The sequence below is a fragment of the Petaurus breviceps genome, unplaced genomic scaffold (assembly GCF_028583685.1).
Source record: "Petaurus breviceps papuanus isolate PSGF00001 unplaced genomic scaffold, PetGlider_PUasm1.0 174, whole genome shotgun sequence".
Taxonomy (NCBI): Eukaryota; Metazoa; Chordata; class Mammalia; order Diprotodontia; family Petauridae; genus Petaurus; species Petaurus breviceps.
The window spans coordinates 14,985,867-15,002,932 of NW_027185761.1; positions in this window are offsets into that span (position 1 = coordinate 14,985,867).

Genomic DNA, 17,066 nt, shown 5'->3' on the forward strand with positions numbered 1-17,066 from the left:
AGATCTAACACATCCATTTCCTAAGCTATAGACGAATGGGTAGGATAATAATCACTGTATTATCTACTTTCCAGGACTATTGTAAGGATTAAATGTACATTAAAATGATATCAACTAGCTGTGTGACCCTGGGCAAGTCACCTAACCCTGATTGCCTAGACACACACACACACACACACACTGCTATCAAAAACATTTTTAAAAATAAATGTATAAATTAACTTTATAAACATTTATAATCTGTGTTTACTTTTGCTCCCCAATTGAGCAAACTTTTAAAAAAAATTAAAAATTGGGGCAGCTAGGTGGCACAGTGAATAGAGCACTGGCCCTGGAGTCAGGAGGACCTTAGTTCAAATCCAGCCTCAGACACTTGACACACTCACTAGCCATGTGACTTTGGGCAAGTCAGTTAACCCCAACTGCCCCTCCTCCCCCTCAAAAAAAAAAGCAAAAATCATTATAAACATATATAGTCCAGCAAAACAAATTTTCACATTAGCAATGTCTAAAAATGTATATGTTTATGCTCTAATCATATTTCACCTTACTCCCTGGCCAGCTAACTGCTTTACATTTACCTTGCAGTTTATAATTACCTCCCTTGAAACTATTAACAATTACAGATTTCTGCTTTACAGATAGAGAAACTGAGGGACAAAGAAATTGATCTACTTGGCTAGGGTTGTATACTCAGTGAATCTCAGAAGTAGGATTTGAACCTAAGTTTCCTGACTCCAAGTCCATCACTCTATCCAGAACACAGACTCATCATTGTCAGTCTTGTGTGGCGGCAGCTGGGAAGTTAGAGCACAGTCCCCAAAGACAGGGTGTGTGCTTATTATCTAGTCACACCCTTCCCTTATCTGCGAAACCCAGGAACAGTTTGGACATCCAGCCTCCAACCACAGCTGGTCATCCTGACTGAAAGTACAGTGAAGTGAGGCCAGAAACCACACTCTGATGAGACAGCCACGGAAGGAAGGAAGGAAGGAAGGAAGAAAGGAAGGAAGGAAGGAAGGAAGGAAGGAAGGAAGGAAGGAAGGAAGGAAGGAAGGAAGGAAGGAAGGAAGGAAGGAGGGAGGGAAGGAAACATTTCTTAAGCACCTACTATGTGCCACACACTATGTTTTTATTATATATTACAATATATTATGTATTATAATATTTTTGCAAATATTATCTCATTTAATCCTCCTGTGTGGCAGATGCTATCCACTTTGTCATCTAGCTACCTTGAATGAATGAATGAATGAAAAATAACTTATGAAACACTTAATATGTATTAAGTTCTGGGACTATCACTATAAACAGTAAGAGAAAAATACATTTTAATAAGGAGGACAATAAATAGAGGAAAATGGTGGCAAGTGAAGAGAGCTGTCATCTGCAGAGTTACAGGGATGGTGACCTGATCCATAGGGCTATCGATTATTAAAAGTCTTTCCAAAAACAATAATACCTTTGATTTCATTCTTGTAGCCAGAGCAGCAAGAATGGAGAGAAGTTATGTGGGTTATGGAGAGGCTGATGGCAAAATGACCCAGATGGATGGATGGATAAAGATGGTATGGGCTGGAGCCAATTAGTTATAGTAGACTAGGCTAGAATATATCAACTTCCCCAGGAATGAGGGCATGGATTCTGATGGTCTCGTGCACAGGTGCTGGTCCAAGTGGGCAAAAGAGGGTGGCAACAGCAGCCAGGCAGATGGCATGGATGACTGGAATGGCATGTGAAGTACAGTCTAGTTTGGTTTGGGTCTGACCAGAAACTGAGTGAGTTTAAGTGCTATTGGAGTTCAGAGAATTAAGAGATCAGTGGAGTCTAGAGCAGTCAGAGAGGCCTTCCTAAAGAGGGCAGGACTTAAGCAGGCTCTTGAAGTATGAGAACTTTTTGCAAATGGGGAGAATTCGGGATAGGTAAAGGAAAGGGCATTCCAGTCAGAGTCTAAAGCATGGAAATGTGTTAGGGGAACAGTGGGGAGATCATTATGGCTAGGATGTCACTTGTATAGAGAATATAACAATGAGAGACAAGGGTAGATAGCTGAGTGGGTCCAGATTACAGAAAGTTTGACCTAGAGGGTCTTTGCTACTTGGACTGGGTTAAGTGTTCAGATTCCTTACAGAGCACATGGCTCTACTTTTCCCCTAAATATAGTAGGGTAGAAGAAAAGCTTTTCATCAGGATTACTATTGGCAGCTGCTGCCTTCCTGTTTCTACAATTCAACTGACCTGCCTCTCTAATTGTGCTAACATTTAGTACTGAAACTGACGAGCATGGCCCTTCCCTTAACCATGACTTCCCTAGTTAGAGGATTGTGTTTGTTCTAGCACATGAGCCATTCTTGGAGAAAGAACACACTGTTCAGAATTTCCCTTCCCCAAGTTGTTAAAAGTCTTTCTTTGGGATTTATCACTCAATTGGATCCCTTGCACACAAATCCAGCTAATTATATTATGTGGGAAGCAATTACCTCTGTGGTGTACCTGGAAAAAATATTTCCAGCACTGTCCACCTAGGTGTGTGAATCTGCTTTTCTGCAAATTTCTGGCCATCATTAATTTTCCTATATGGGTTTTCTCCCCATTCCAATCCACTACCACTTTCCTTAGTTCTCTCTGCTGGAGACAAGCAGAAAAGTCTAATTCTTCTTCCAAATAACAGCTCTTCAAATACTTGAATAGTTTATCCTGTGTCACCATCATCGTCCTGCCTTTCCCAACCACCCCCACCCCCATATATATATATCTCCTCTTCTTCAGGCTAAACACCCTAAGTTCTATCAACTGGGCCTCCTATAGTAAGTTCTTAAGACCCCTGACCATCCTTAAAGATGGAGCCAAAAACCAAGGGGTAGAATTCAGGGCACTGTTTCCCATCTGCCCAATTACTGTGACTAGATACGTCAATCATAATTAAACCATGAACAGCTCTCCACCAGTTTGGGTGGTCCTAAATACCTCTCTCGATTTGGTGGAATTTACTCTCAAGATTTTTGAAGATAATTTTAGTGAAAAAGTCAAGAGTAGAGCTAAAAGAGAAGGTCTAGCTGCAGACATATCCTTATGAAGACCAGGGATGACTTTTTTGTGTGACTATTGAGACTTTGAAATTTTGTTAATTTTATCCAAGACTTGTTTTACCTCTTATCAGCATTCCTGTTGTGCTGGTGAATAAAAAAATAAGTCAACCATTAAGAAATTTTTAAAGGGTTGTGTGTTTACTTCAGGAACTAGAGGAGAGAGAAAACCCAGATGGCAATATGGATAGTGGCAGGGAATGGAAGAGATCAGCTAGATTCTGGCAGTCCTGACCCCCAGGACTAAGACACATCCCTGGAGGTCTACACTAACAGATATGGAGAAACAGGTGCGGGAACATTCATCCTCCTGGCACTAACCTTCCTCCCTCTGGTGATGCTGCTTACATTAGGGACACCTGTTTTCCCTTGAGGAAGTTCTGCCCCATCCCTAGACCCTGAGAAGCCTGCCTACCAAGGGTGAGTTCAACCACAACCGTCTCAGTCCCCCAGATCTGGGAGGTGTCCAGGTCCTGGTTTCCTACCTCTGGAGAGAGTTCTGTTTATTACAAGATAAAGCTCATCATGGCAGGGGCTCGATATCAGAAAAGATAATGATGGGGGGGGGGGAAGAGAGAAAAAGAAAAGAAAAAGGGAAAGGAAGGATGAGAAAAAGAGGGGAGTGGAGGGAAGGGCATAAATAAAAAAAAAAGTTTAAATACTGGTTTAAAAAGAGAGAGGCCTCTGTGGGGGAATGGAGGGTTAGGGAGGGCAGGAGGCTAATTCCTAAATTTTTTTTTATCTGTGATGGTCAGGCCTCAGTGAAATTTTGAAACAAGTAAAACTGGTCTCCCTGGAGCCCAAGGGCAGAGCAGGAAGCCACTGCCCATAAACTGTCTCCTGGACTCCAGAGGTTGCCCTAATATCAACTAACTCTGGAAATTTCCCCCACCTCCATCCCAAGCAAGGTGCCATTGTCCCATTCTAATAATCCTGGGCAGGATTATTAGAATCACAGCTCTAGAGTTGACCAAGTAGGACCCCAGAGACTACTTAGTCCAGCTCCCTCATTGTACAGATGAAGAGATCTAGGCAGACAGGTCAGAAAAGCAAAAAGTATCAAAGGTGGGATTCAAACCCAGGTCTTTCTACTTCAGGGAAGTTAGCACTTTTCATTCTATCAATAACATCAGCCCCAGGGCAATTTTCTAGACCTTTTGCAGTCTACACATTTATCTCCCATCTAGTATTTTCCCTAGGGCACTGTGGGGTAGACAAGGAGAGGTATCATCCCATTTGGATATATGAGGAAGCTGAGCCTCATAGGGAGGCAGCTAGGTGGTGCAATGGGTAATAATAGTGTGCAGCCTGAAGTAAAGAAAACCTGAGTTCAAATCCTGCCTCAGACACTTACTAGCTATGTGACCCTGGGCAAGTCACTTAACCTCCATCCCAGTTTCCTCAGCTGCAAAATGGGGATAATATTGTTGTGAGGATTAAATGAGATAATACTTGTTAAATTGCTAAGTATACTACCTAGCACATAATAGGTGCTATATAAAAGCGAGCTATTATTAATATAGAGTTTAAGTGATTTGACCAGTGTCTGACATAGACACACAATCAGGATCAGAACTAGATTCCAGACATCCCAAGTCTTAGGCCAGGGTTCGTTCTTTCCACCAAAGTTTATCCAATTTTTCTTACAACACTTACTGATAACATTATAGGGCATCTGCTGGAGTAGGCTGTAGGGAAGCAAGTCCTGAATTTCCCACTTTTTTGCTGTTCCCGAGGACTCCTAGATGACTCAACACTGGCCCCTAGTGGTTAATGGAACTTCCTCCACCAGGCACAAGCCAGTTGGAGAACTGAGGTCAGACCAATGACCCTAGAAACTCCCCACTCCAGGAAAACTGCCATTTTCCCATGAAGGAGCTGGACCAACCCTGGCATCATAGATCTAGACATGACAAGGACCTCAGAGATCATTTACTCCAACTCCCTCAAAAACTGAGGTCCAGATAAACTCATCCAGTGGCTGGTTCCAGGTCACACAGAGGAATCCGGATTCAGGGCACCTGCTAGGTCAGTGTCCTTGGGGGCTAGGTGTCCAAAGCAGAGCAGCCTGGGAGGTAACAGATAACATCACTACCACCCACCCTCAACACACACACACGTCTACCATGTGGGCTGTGATTCAGATTGTCTGCTATGGGTCTGGGCATAACTATCTCAACCAGCTTGGGAAATTCAGGAAACTTCCTTGATTTCCCCCTTTTTTGCTTACAGCCACACATCCCCTTCATCTTCTGATCCTGGTCATCCCTGACCTGCACCCTCTGGCCACCCAAAGAGGCCCAGCTCTGACAGAATCTGCCAATTGATGTTCTGCTACCTTCTCCAAAGAACCACAGATTTAGACCTGGAAAGAACATTTAGATTCCACTAGTCCCGTCCCTCATTTTACAAATGACAAAACTGAGACCAGAATAAACCTTCTGAGTTGTTCAAGGTCAAGTATCAGAACAGGGATTTAAACCCAAGACCTCTGACTCAAAAACTGCCCCCAGTCAAAGCATCAGAGACTAGATTTCCTGAGAGTGGACTTTCCTAGGCCCAAAGGGCGTCAGCAGCCAGGGAGGGCGATGTTCAGAGAGACACCACAAAAGCAAATGACAGAAACGCATGTTCTCGTAGGTGGCCCGAGACATCCTGAAAATAGATTTGCCCAGCACTGGCATATGCCAAGGCACTGGAAAATATCCAAAAGAAGTAGAGAGATTCACTCGATCTGAGGGAGCTAGCCATGTAAGTAATCTCAAGTGTGAACTTTCCAAAGTTCAAGGATTCTCAAGCAGGAGAATCTAGAGATCTGTAATCTAGAGAGAGAGAAGGGGATTCCTAGACTCAGCTTGCTCCTTGGAGGAAGGATGATGCCCCATGTTACTAAGCAATATCCTACTTGGAGAGCAAAGCTGGTGAATTATTTGGCCAGGTTCAAAGAGAATTGCTTATTCAGATGTCCCAAAGTATGTTTTCCCTCTAGAAGGGGATCCATACAAGATTACACCATGAGTCTGGAAAGGGCTGTGTATGTCCCTGTGGAAGGACTGAGGATCCAGAAGAATCTCAGAATGGTGACCTCAGCAAGCTCAGTTCCTTTCGACAGGACCATCTAATTATCGATGTATTTTTTTTTTGTCAATGTATTTTTATATCTATTTGGGAGGCAGCCGGGTTGTACAGTGGTTAGAGCACTGGGCTTGGAGTTAGAAACATCTACTTTCAAATCTAGCCTCAGATACTTTCCAGCTGTGTGACCCTGGGCAAGTTGCTTAAATTCTGCCTCAGTTTCTGCAATTGCAAAATGGAGATAATAATAGCACCTACCTCCCAGAGTTGTTGTGAGATCAAATGAGATGATATTTGTAAAGAGCTTACTTACCGCACTGTCCTGCACATAGTGGGAACTCAATAAATGCTTGCTTTCTTTCCTCCTTATAGCCTCTTATTAGTCCTTTCCATCTTTTGCATTTTCCATGGGGTGAAATAACAACTATCCTGGACTCAATATGCATTTAGTACCTTGCGTGCTTGTATGGGAACTGGGGAACCTTCTTGCCTATATACAGAAGAATCCTTGACACAAGTGTAAAACAGTGGAAATTTTTTTTGCTTTTTGGAGGGGAAAAGGTAGGGCAATTGGGGTTAAGTGACTTGCCAAAAGTCACAAGGCTAGTTTTTTGTGTGTTAAGTGTCTGAGGCCAAATTTGAACTCAGGTCCTCCTGATTCACTGCACCACCTAGCCGCCCCCACAGTGGAAATTTTAAAAGGAGGATATTTACTTCCAAAGTATTCATCACAAATGTGCACACATACTTTCATTCAACTCACAGAAAGAATAATTCCCCTTCCATCCTTTACTATCTCATCTTTTTTTTCTTTATTTTTTGGGGGGAGGCCAGGGCAATTGGGGTTATGTGACTTGCCTAAGGTCACACAGCTACCCATGTTTCCCCGATAATAAGACACTCTCTCATTTTTTTTTTTGGACAGAAAAACACCAGAGGGCTTATTTTCAGGAGAGGGCTTATTTTAATGAACATTGACAGCAATTTTAATAAACAGGTAAATGTGAACAAAAAAATGTACCTTTATTCAATAAGCAAATCACTGGGGAAGAACAGGATGATGCGCTCGCTGCTGCAGCTCTGATTGGATGCAGCTCGGAGCGCGGCGTGCATTTCACAGGGGGGGGGGACGGTGCATACAGAGGGTACCATAATGTAGCATGTAGCGCAGGGGATCACCTTCACTACAGTAGCAATCTCAATAGGGCTTATTTTCGTGGGAGGGCTTATTTTAGAGGAATCTTACACAGTAAGGGGAGGGCTTATTTTCGGGATAGGTCTTATTATCGGAGAAACACGGGTAGTAAGTGTTAAGTGTCTGAGGCCAGATTTGAACTCAGGTCCTCCTGACTCCAGGGCCAGTCCTCTATTCACTGCACCACCTAGCCTCCCCTTATCAATGTTCTTCAACCATGGCACCCAGAGCTAAACACAGTACTACAGATGAGATCTGATGAGTACAGAGTATAGTGAGGACTGACTCCTCTGTATTCCTGCAATTTATGCTTCTTAATAGATTCTAGGAATGTGGAGTTGACAATCTATGCCTCTTGATATGGGCAGTTCAAATCTGGTCATAGACACTTACTTACAAATAGTAAATAAGAATAAGAAAATTTTGCTTTACCAAAATCTTGGCTAGAATCTAGGTAAACAATATCTACAGCATTCCCCTTTTATACCAGGTTAGTGACGTCGCTTTAAAAAAAAAAAAAGGAAATGAAGTGAGTCTCCCATGAATTGTGTGATCCTGGGTAAGTCATTTTAACACTGCTTACCTCAGTTTCCTCATCTGTAAAATGAGCTGGAGAAGGCAATGGCAAACTATTCCAGTACCTCTGTCAGGAAAACCCAAGATATTGTCACAGAGACTCAGACATGACTGAAACAACTGAACAAGTAAGTCTTTCAGTTTGTGCTTGCTGGTTTTCGTTTTATTAGAAGCGACCCAATGCTCTAGCCGGTTGAGATTCTTTTGAATCCTAACTAAGCCAGTATATTAGCTATCCCTCCCAGCTTTGTGTTACCAGCAGATTTGGTTAAGCTACCCCCTACATCTTTTACCAAAGACATTGATAAAAATGTTAAGCAGCATAGAGTCAAGCACAGATCCCTGGTGTATTCCATGGGCCACCTCCTGGCCCATGGATATCTAACTATTCACAACAATTCTTTGACTCTAGCCATGCAACCAGTTCTGGACCAATCTAATTATATTGTTAGCTAATTAGTACACATTCCTCTATCCTCTGCACAGGAATAATAAGAGAATAATAAAAATTAATCAATAATAATATTACAATATAAGTACAATATAATATCTAAATTATAATATAAATTATATAAACCAAAAAAAAGAATAATAAAATTTGCTTTTGCAAAAACTTTACTAGAATCTAGGCAAACACTATCCCAGCATTCTCCCTTTTGACCAGGTTAGTGATGTTGCTTTAAAAAAAAAAAAAAGGGGAGGGTGGCTAGGTGGTGCAGTAAATAGAGCACCAGCTCTGGAGTCAGGAAGACCTGAGTTCAAATCCAACCTCAGACAATTAACACTTACTAGCCCTGTGACCTTGGGCGAGTCACTTAACCCTTACCCCCAATTCCCCTGCCCCCCCCCCCGCAAAAAAAGAAAAAAAAAAAGGAAAAGGAAAAGGAAATTAGGTTAGCCTCCCATGACCGGTTCATGTTGAAGCCATGCTGGTTCCTTGTAATCACCATTTTCCTTTTTTAAATGTTCCCCAAACATATTCTCCAAGGGCTGCAGATAACAAACAGCTCCATCAGATGGCAGTAATGTCTTGGTAAAGAGACATCAAAGGTTGGGGAGAAATAATGGAGGTTGACTAGACCAGCCAAGTGCTGAGATAGAGAACCACAGGAAGTGTTCCAGTCCCAGTTCAACCCTTGGAGTGTGAGTGGCCCTGGAAGTATTCCCTCTCCCACCAGCCAGGGAGTCTGTTTGGAATTGTGCCCCTCTTTTTCTATAGGGGTTAAAGAAACTGCAACTCAGATTCTGGGACTTTCTTCAAAGGGTGTGCCATTGATGAAAGTAAATGGAGTATTAGACCATTTGTTACTTCTCTATTTGTCCTGGGATGATCAATGGTGAAAAAGTCATGCAGGTCAAGAAAAGGGAACAGGAGAGGCAGTTAGGGGGTACACTGGCCCCGCAGTCAGGAGAACCTCAGTTTAAATTCAGCCTCAGACACTTACTAGCTGTATGACCCTAGGCAAGTCACTTAACCCCAATTGTCTCCCTGCCCAGAAAGAAAAGGGGATAGGATCCTCAAGGACTCAAGCTTAGTCCCCATCCTCTACCAGAGAGAACACTACTATGAAAAATGGCAGAAGCTAAAGCTATATAATGAACAGATTATTGATAGGAACTGAGCTGACAGGAGGTACAAGAAGGCAGCTGGAAGTAATCAAGGCCCACAGCTCCACTGCAGGAAAGAGCTCTGTCAGAGCCTGTGAATCATCATCAAAAGCCCAGACCTAACAGTGACCCCACTAGATGTCTCTATGTTGGTTACGTTTGTGTGTTTGGAGTTTTCTTTTCTGATAAAGTTGTTTCTTGGGCATTAGCTTCCCTCAGCTCATGGCTTTCCCATCATGAGGTACAGCTTGCCCTCGCCCCCCACAGCTGCCACCTCTCCTTTTTGTTGGGTAGGTATCCTGTACAAAAGTAGCTGGAGGACTTCATTTTGAAACAGTGATAAAGTCCCATGCCCAAGGGCTCAGATTTGCTATACAGGCTGTATCCTGATGGAACTAACCTCACAGGAACTAACCTGATGGAAAAAACCCTAGCAGTATGAATGATTTTCCATCTACCTCCAGCTCCTTACTGGGTCAGGGAGGGGGGGAGGTGTTTTTGGCAGCTAAGTGGCACAGTGGATAGAGGACTAGGGCCTGAAGTTAGGAAGACTCATCTTTATACATTCAAATCTGGCCTTAGATATGTACTAGCTGTGGGACCCTGGGCAAGTCACTTAACCCTGTTTGCCTGAGTTTCCTCATCTGTAAAATGAGCTGGAGAAGGAAATGGCAAAGTCTCTCCAGTATCTTTGCCAAAAAAAACCCAAACCAAATGGGGTCACAGAGAGTTGGAGATGATTAAAATGACTGAACAACAACAAAGTGCTTCTGATGCTTATGACTTATATGACCTAGACAAATCACTTAACCTCAGTTTCCTCATCTGTAAAATAAAGGAATTAGACCAGACTGAACTGCCATGAATTGATAGTTGAAATATCATTTAACTGTCATGAATTCCTGGTGGCATATTGATAATGTCCTCAATTATCAGGAATCTAGGGTCCAAGATGATACATATATACTTTGCATCCACTTACATATGTATATATTTTCCCTCCAATAGAATATAAACTTCTTGAGGGTAAGGACCATTTCATATTTGTCTTTATATACCCAGGACTGTAGTATAGAGCTAAGCAAACAGTAGGTCTTTAATAAATGCTTTTTTGATTGTTGGATGGATAAATGGATGGGTGGATGGATGGATGGATGGATGGATGGATGGATGGATGGATGGATGGATGGATGGATGGGTGGATGGATGGATGGGTGGTTGGATGGGTGGGAGGATGGATGGTTGGATGGATGGATGGATGGATGGATGGATGGATGGGTGGATGGATGGATGGGTGAATGGGTAGATGGGTGGATGGGTGGATGGGTGGGTGAGTGGATGGATGGATGGGTGGGTAGGTGGATGGATGGATGGATGGTTGGATGGATGGATGGATGCATGGATGCATGGATGCATGGATGCATGGATGCATGGATGCATGGATGGATGGATGGATAGAAAGCTATTTTGGCTACTAGCCCAGCGTCTGCTGCAGTTAATTCTGCCCTGCTAATTAGACTGTTGATTAACATTTATTCCTTTATATCCCTGCAATAAACCTGACTTTCTCTTTTAAGTACCTACCAACACATTCTCTCTCTCTCTCTTTTTTAACCTCATGGGTCTCTGCCATGTATTCATTTGCTATACCCTATGACCTGAACCAAGGCATTGGTTGCCTTGTCCATTAGTCCAACATAATCTCTTGGGTCAAGAAAGACCCTTCGATTTGGTGCAGAATACTTTCTACTAACCCAAGATGGCAATGGATATATGCCAGACCTGTGTGAGATTTGTGCTCCGTGTATCCAGAAGAAAGGACTCCTAGCCTTCAGTGGTCTCCTAGGGGAGAAGAAGCAATAGCCAGTCTTTGGAACTGGTGCACACAGATTTCTTGTCTCTGGAAGGGGAAAGGAGGGATAAAAGTAGCTTCCTTGTGGTGATAAGCTATCTATTCTAGCATGCCTAATACTACCAAGCAGCAGCCAGAAAGTTCCCCCAGTAGCTATGGTGTGGTGAGAGAAGGACTTCTTTGTCCATAGATTCCCCACCAGGATACACTGGGATCCTGAGAAAGATCCAGACTTTGGGAGCAAGCTTCTCAAGTTGGTGCTAGCCTTGACCACAGTCAAAAAGTCTCGAAGGACACCTTGGCATCCTCACAGAGATCCATGACTAGAATATTTGAGCTGTCTACTACTAGAAATGCCAGGGACTCTGAGGCCTGAAAGAGGCTTGGGGAGCTTGGGGAGGCTTGGGGACCCTCAAGAGACATGCCTGCTGACGTTTGGATAATTGATTTGTATTTTGGAAGCTAGAAAAGTTGTACAGCTAAGTGGAATCATGGATAGGGAGCTGAATGTGGAGATGAGAAGATCTGATTTCAAATCATGCCACAGACGACACTTGCTAAATGTGTAACCCTGGGCAAGTCATTTAATCTTTTTCTACCTCTGTTTATTCATCCCTAAAATGAGAATGAGGATAGGACCTACCTTATAGGATTGCTGGGAGGATCAAATGAGACTCTATGCATAAAGCATTTTGCAACCCTTAAGAGTGTTCATTATAGTTGTTGTTGTGTGGACTATCACAATCAATGCATCATTTAGCTAAGAGATGAGTTATAGGAGACCTACTGCCTAATTATAACCTCAGCTCAAAAGAGTTGGGAGACAAAGCAGTGTGATGTTGCTTGAGTTCTCTGTGAAAAACATCCTATCTAGGGGTGAGAGTTCCTATACTAAAGTGTGGTGTCTTGGAAAAACACAAGATTAAGAGCCAGTATAAAACCAAGTCATTAAAGATCAGTCTACCAAAATAGTCCCAAAGCTCCCTCAAAACAGGCAGCAATGACCAGCTTCCCCTTAGGGTAGTATTCTGACTCCCCTGGGACCAGGGGGACAGGAGTGATGGAGAATCAGGGAGGATAACCCTAAGAAGGGACTTAGAATACCAGCTGCAGGAGAACAGTTGGCACCAAATGATGGCCTCTATGGGGAGAATACAAATCAAGACCCAGAGGAAGAGGAAACAACATGTTTTGCCCTCTTAGTAATTGGGGAAGCAGGCCAAGACTCCCCTGGCCTAAGGGATAATTCTGCCCAGTTGAAAGGAGTCCTGAATGCAGAGGTTGTACCCTTTCTGGGTAATACTTAAGCTGTGGAGGCCCCAAGGGATACCTACAAAGCTTGGAATATTAGGACTCAAGACTGTAGTGTTCATCATAGGCCATCCACACACCTAGGATTGGGGTTCCATACCAACAGGGTCTAAGGATAACTGGGGCAAAGAACTGATGGCAGTTTACCATAGAAATGCCAGAACTATCTGGCCAGCAACCAAGTTGCCATAGGATGCTCCAAGGGTGATGGTTAAAGAAATTACACCTCTCCCCAAACAGTGCCCATTATTGGAATGCACATAATGTGTGCTTTCTACTCTGTCATGTATTGCAGACCTCCAAGGTAGTATCCATGGCCCTGGAACTAGCTGCCAAGCCAGAACTGGAAGATTTCCTATTGAACAAAGGGGAGCAAGAAGCAGGATTTTTTTTTTAAAGCAATAGGGGTTAAGTAACTTGCTCAAGGTTAAACGGCCAGCTATTTCTGGGTGTGGTGCTGAGTATCTGAGCCCAGATTTGATCTAGGTCATCCCAACACTGGAGCCGGTGCTCTTACTCGCTGAGCCACCTGGCCGCCCCTAAGAAGCAGGATTTAATGAGATTGAAAAAAAAGGGGAAAGCTAGGTGGCACAGTGGATAGATAGCACTGGAGTCAGGAGGACATGAGTTCAAATCCAGCCTCAAACATGTACTAGCTATGTGACCTTGGGCAAGTCATTTAACCCTGATTGCCTCCAAAATAAAAAACTGTTTTTGACAGCTGCTTAAAGGGGCCTTGAAGGATCATATGATGGAGCTAGAGGAGATATTAGGAGTCACCTAATCAAATCCATTTGTTTTAAAGGTGAGAAAATAGAAAGCCAGAGGTTAATGATACTGAGGTAAAAAGATGACGAGGCAGGATTTGAACCTACAATCTCTGAATCAGAAGCCAGGGCTCCCCCCACTCTGCCATAATGCCTCCCTGTTGTGTTCTGACCAGGCATGACTGAGGTCCTTTTAAGAGAGGAAGGATTGGAGTGGCCAAAAGGCATGGAGGGGCATCCTCATGTAAGAAGGGCAGAATGGCTTCCCGGTTGTCCTAGCAGTGACTCCACTCACAAGCAGCTTCTTGAAGCCTAAACTCAAAAGCCTGAGTCCCCAGAGACCCAGAGCACTCTGGAACTTCCCCCTGGGGCCTCCATAAGGAAGAACATAGCCCCATTTTCTTCTTGCCAATGTTTAAATAATCTTCCCCATTCTCCATATTTACCTGGATACAAAAATACTGTTGATCAAGGGTGTGTGTGTGTGTGTGGCTTTCAACCTTTAGAAGTCATTTCTGGGTTGAGTCTCAGACAGGACATCCTTGAGGCTTTGTCTCAGAATTCATCATTGAATTTAACACTCTCCTGTCCAGAGGGAGAAAACCTCAGGACACTGGACTCACCTTCTGCCCAAGAAGATTGGGTATTCATCACAGGGGAATATCTCTTATTCACATTTAAAATTATACCATTGGTGCCCTGAATAGTTCATCAAAAGACTTTGATTCAAGGCTCTAGTATTTAACTGGTGTGACTTTGAACAAGTCAACTTTACCTCTTAAGGCCTCAATTTGTCTTTTGTGAAATGACGGGGTTGGACTAGCTGATATCCAAGGTCCCTGACTAAATCCTACTGTCCTGTGATTCCATGATTTCTACTTTATGTTAAACATTGGTGTGTAGAACTCAAATGTTTCTGGGAGAGATGGCACACCTAGTCCTCAGCACTTTAGTGTGAATGAATTTATTGTAAGGCAAGTCCAGAGGTTGTAATGGTAATGCAATTTTAAATTTGAAGATCCCTTTGTGTTGGCAAAAGTAGCGGATACTTAACACTTAGTAACTGATCAAGCCTCTGATTGGGGGAACAGAAAGTATGAACTCCTGTCCCTTGTTACTGACGTGACAGGAAGTTGGCTGAAGGAAGTGATGTAGGTAATACCATGTATATAAGAAAAGCCCCAGAGAGGCACAGTCAGAATTTCCTTGAGACCGAGATCTGGTGGCAGAACAGCTACAGAAGAATGGAGAACTGAGTCCTGAGAACTTGTGTTGGTGGAGCTGCTTCTGAACAGGATCCCAGGAGCCCAGAACCCAGAGCCAGGAGGCCAGGATCCAGGAGGCCAGAGCCAAGGCCAGGAGCCCAGGAGCCCAGGAGCCAGGAGCCCAGGTGACTGAAGCATGACCAGGATGCTGAGACTTTGTTTGTGGCTTGGTTGAGCCTTGAATTCCTTGGAGCAGAAATGGTGAAGGAGCTGACATGGACCAGACCCTGTGGACACCAGTGTGGAGCAGGACCTGCCCAGAGAGTTGGTCAAGGAACTGGGAGCTATCTGCCATTGAATCCAGGTAGAATCTGGGACCATGGAAGGGGATCCAGGGAATCTAAGAACAGGCCCCAAGTCAAGATGAAGAAAAGACCTCTCCTTGGGTACTGAGTAATTATGAAATTATAGTTTACTAGTGACCTAAGGGGTGGAGGATTTTGTGTATGATACTTAGTAAGACTTTGCTGAATAAGTGACTGATTTGTACTTTGAGTAATTTGACTATTGTTACCCATTAGTGACTGAGTTAATCAAGACTTTGCCCCAAGAGTGTAAGACTTACCAATATTTTATTGTGATTTTCTGTGATAAGTTGAAATATGGTGAATGCTGTATTTTGAATTATGCTGTACCTTGATTTTCCATGGATGTTTTGCTTTTGTTATGGAATAGAGTGATCACTATACTGAGTAATCAGAACCTTTAAAAAGCTGTTTACAGTAGCAGTTCTTCTGGAAAGCTTCTGTGCTTGGAATTACAGAGGTGCACTGAGGAAGAAGGGTACAGTGAAAGCACAAAACAAGGGCCTAAAAAGGAGTTTGGGGTGACTGAAGACAAATTTCATAATTTTGTTGAGGATCTGTGCTAATCCCAGTCCACCTGGGACCTCGACCCCTGTTACTATAATAAAATGGTCTACCTTGTATGCCACTGTACCTGGCACATGGTAGGAGGTATAGTGCTTGTCACATAGTAGGAGGAATCAGGACAGGAACTAGGCCAATTTTGTTGGTCTAAGGTACTCCCGGTGAGGAAACTCCCTCTACCAATGTAGGTCGATTGCATCTCCTCTCCCCTTAAAGTCTTAGAGAGCTGAGTAGGGCACTGAGAAGTTAAGAGTTATCTAGGGTCACATAGACATTGTCAGTTAGAGGTGAGACTCAGGCTTCAAGGCCAGCTCACTATCTACTATGCATACCATCTGCATGGCACACAGTAGGTGTACTTATTGATAGATTGATTGTATTTGTTTTTATTCTGTATTTGCTTATATAGACAGAGAGAAAGATGGCATAGCAGACTGTGTTGGGAGTCAAGAAGCTCTGAATTCAAATCCTGCCTCTGAAACTTATCAGCTGTGTGACCCTGGGCATGTCTCTTAACCTTTCTCTTCCTAAATGGAGGTAATAGTACCTACTCCACAACCAGTTGTTAATTGTATATATTTACATCATTCTCTTTATGCAGGATTGCTATAAGAACCAAGTAAGACAAGGTATATAGACCTCAAAGTACCACAAAAATTTTAACTGTTATTTTTCAATGTATATGTACTTTTTGACTTCCTTTTTAGGATGTAAGTTCCTTGTGCATGTTTCTTTCTTTGTATTCCCAGCACCAAGCATGATAGATGCTTGCTGATTAATTAATTAAAGAAGTGACCAAGCCTGTCTCTTTCTAGCTCTCCTTCTCTGGGGCACAACTGAGTCTAGTCTGCCCCTGTAGACCTGCTCCTCCCTGGCCTGTTTCCTTTATACCTGACCCTCTCCTTACTTGCACCCTCTCACCCAATGCCATTTGGCCTTGTCTGGTGGATCCAGTGTTTCGGCATCCTTTAGTCACTTCCCCAAATCCCTTGGTTGCCCTGACTTGGACCTTGGAGCTAAGAGGACCTACAGGCTTTGGACCCTGTCTCCTTCAAAGAATCAGTAAAGAGGGGAGAATTTAGGGGGCGGCTAGGTGGCACAGTGAATAGAGCACCAGCCCTGGAGTCAAATGTGACCTCAGACACTCAACACTTACTAGCCTTGTGACCTTGGGCAAGTCACTTAACTCCAAATAAAAAGTCCCTTACCTCCTCTGGGCTTTAGTTTCCACATTCATGAAATGTTGGATTGATTGAGTTGTAAAATTCCACCCAGATGTAGTAACTCATCTACTATAGTTTTTAAGAATTCAATTATATTTTATTTTCAGTTCCAAATTCTCTCCCTTCTCCCTCCCTCTCCCCCATGCATTGAGAAAGAAAAACAAAACCCATTAAAATATGTATAATCATTCAAAACCAATGGAATGAACCATGAGAAAGAAGATACAAAACCAAAAAGA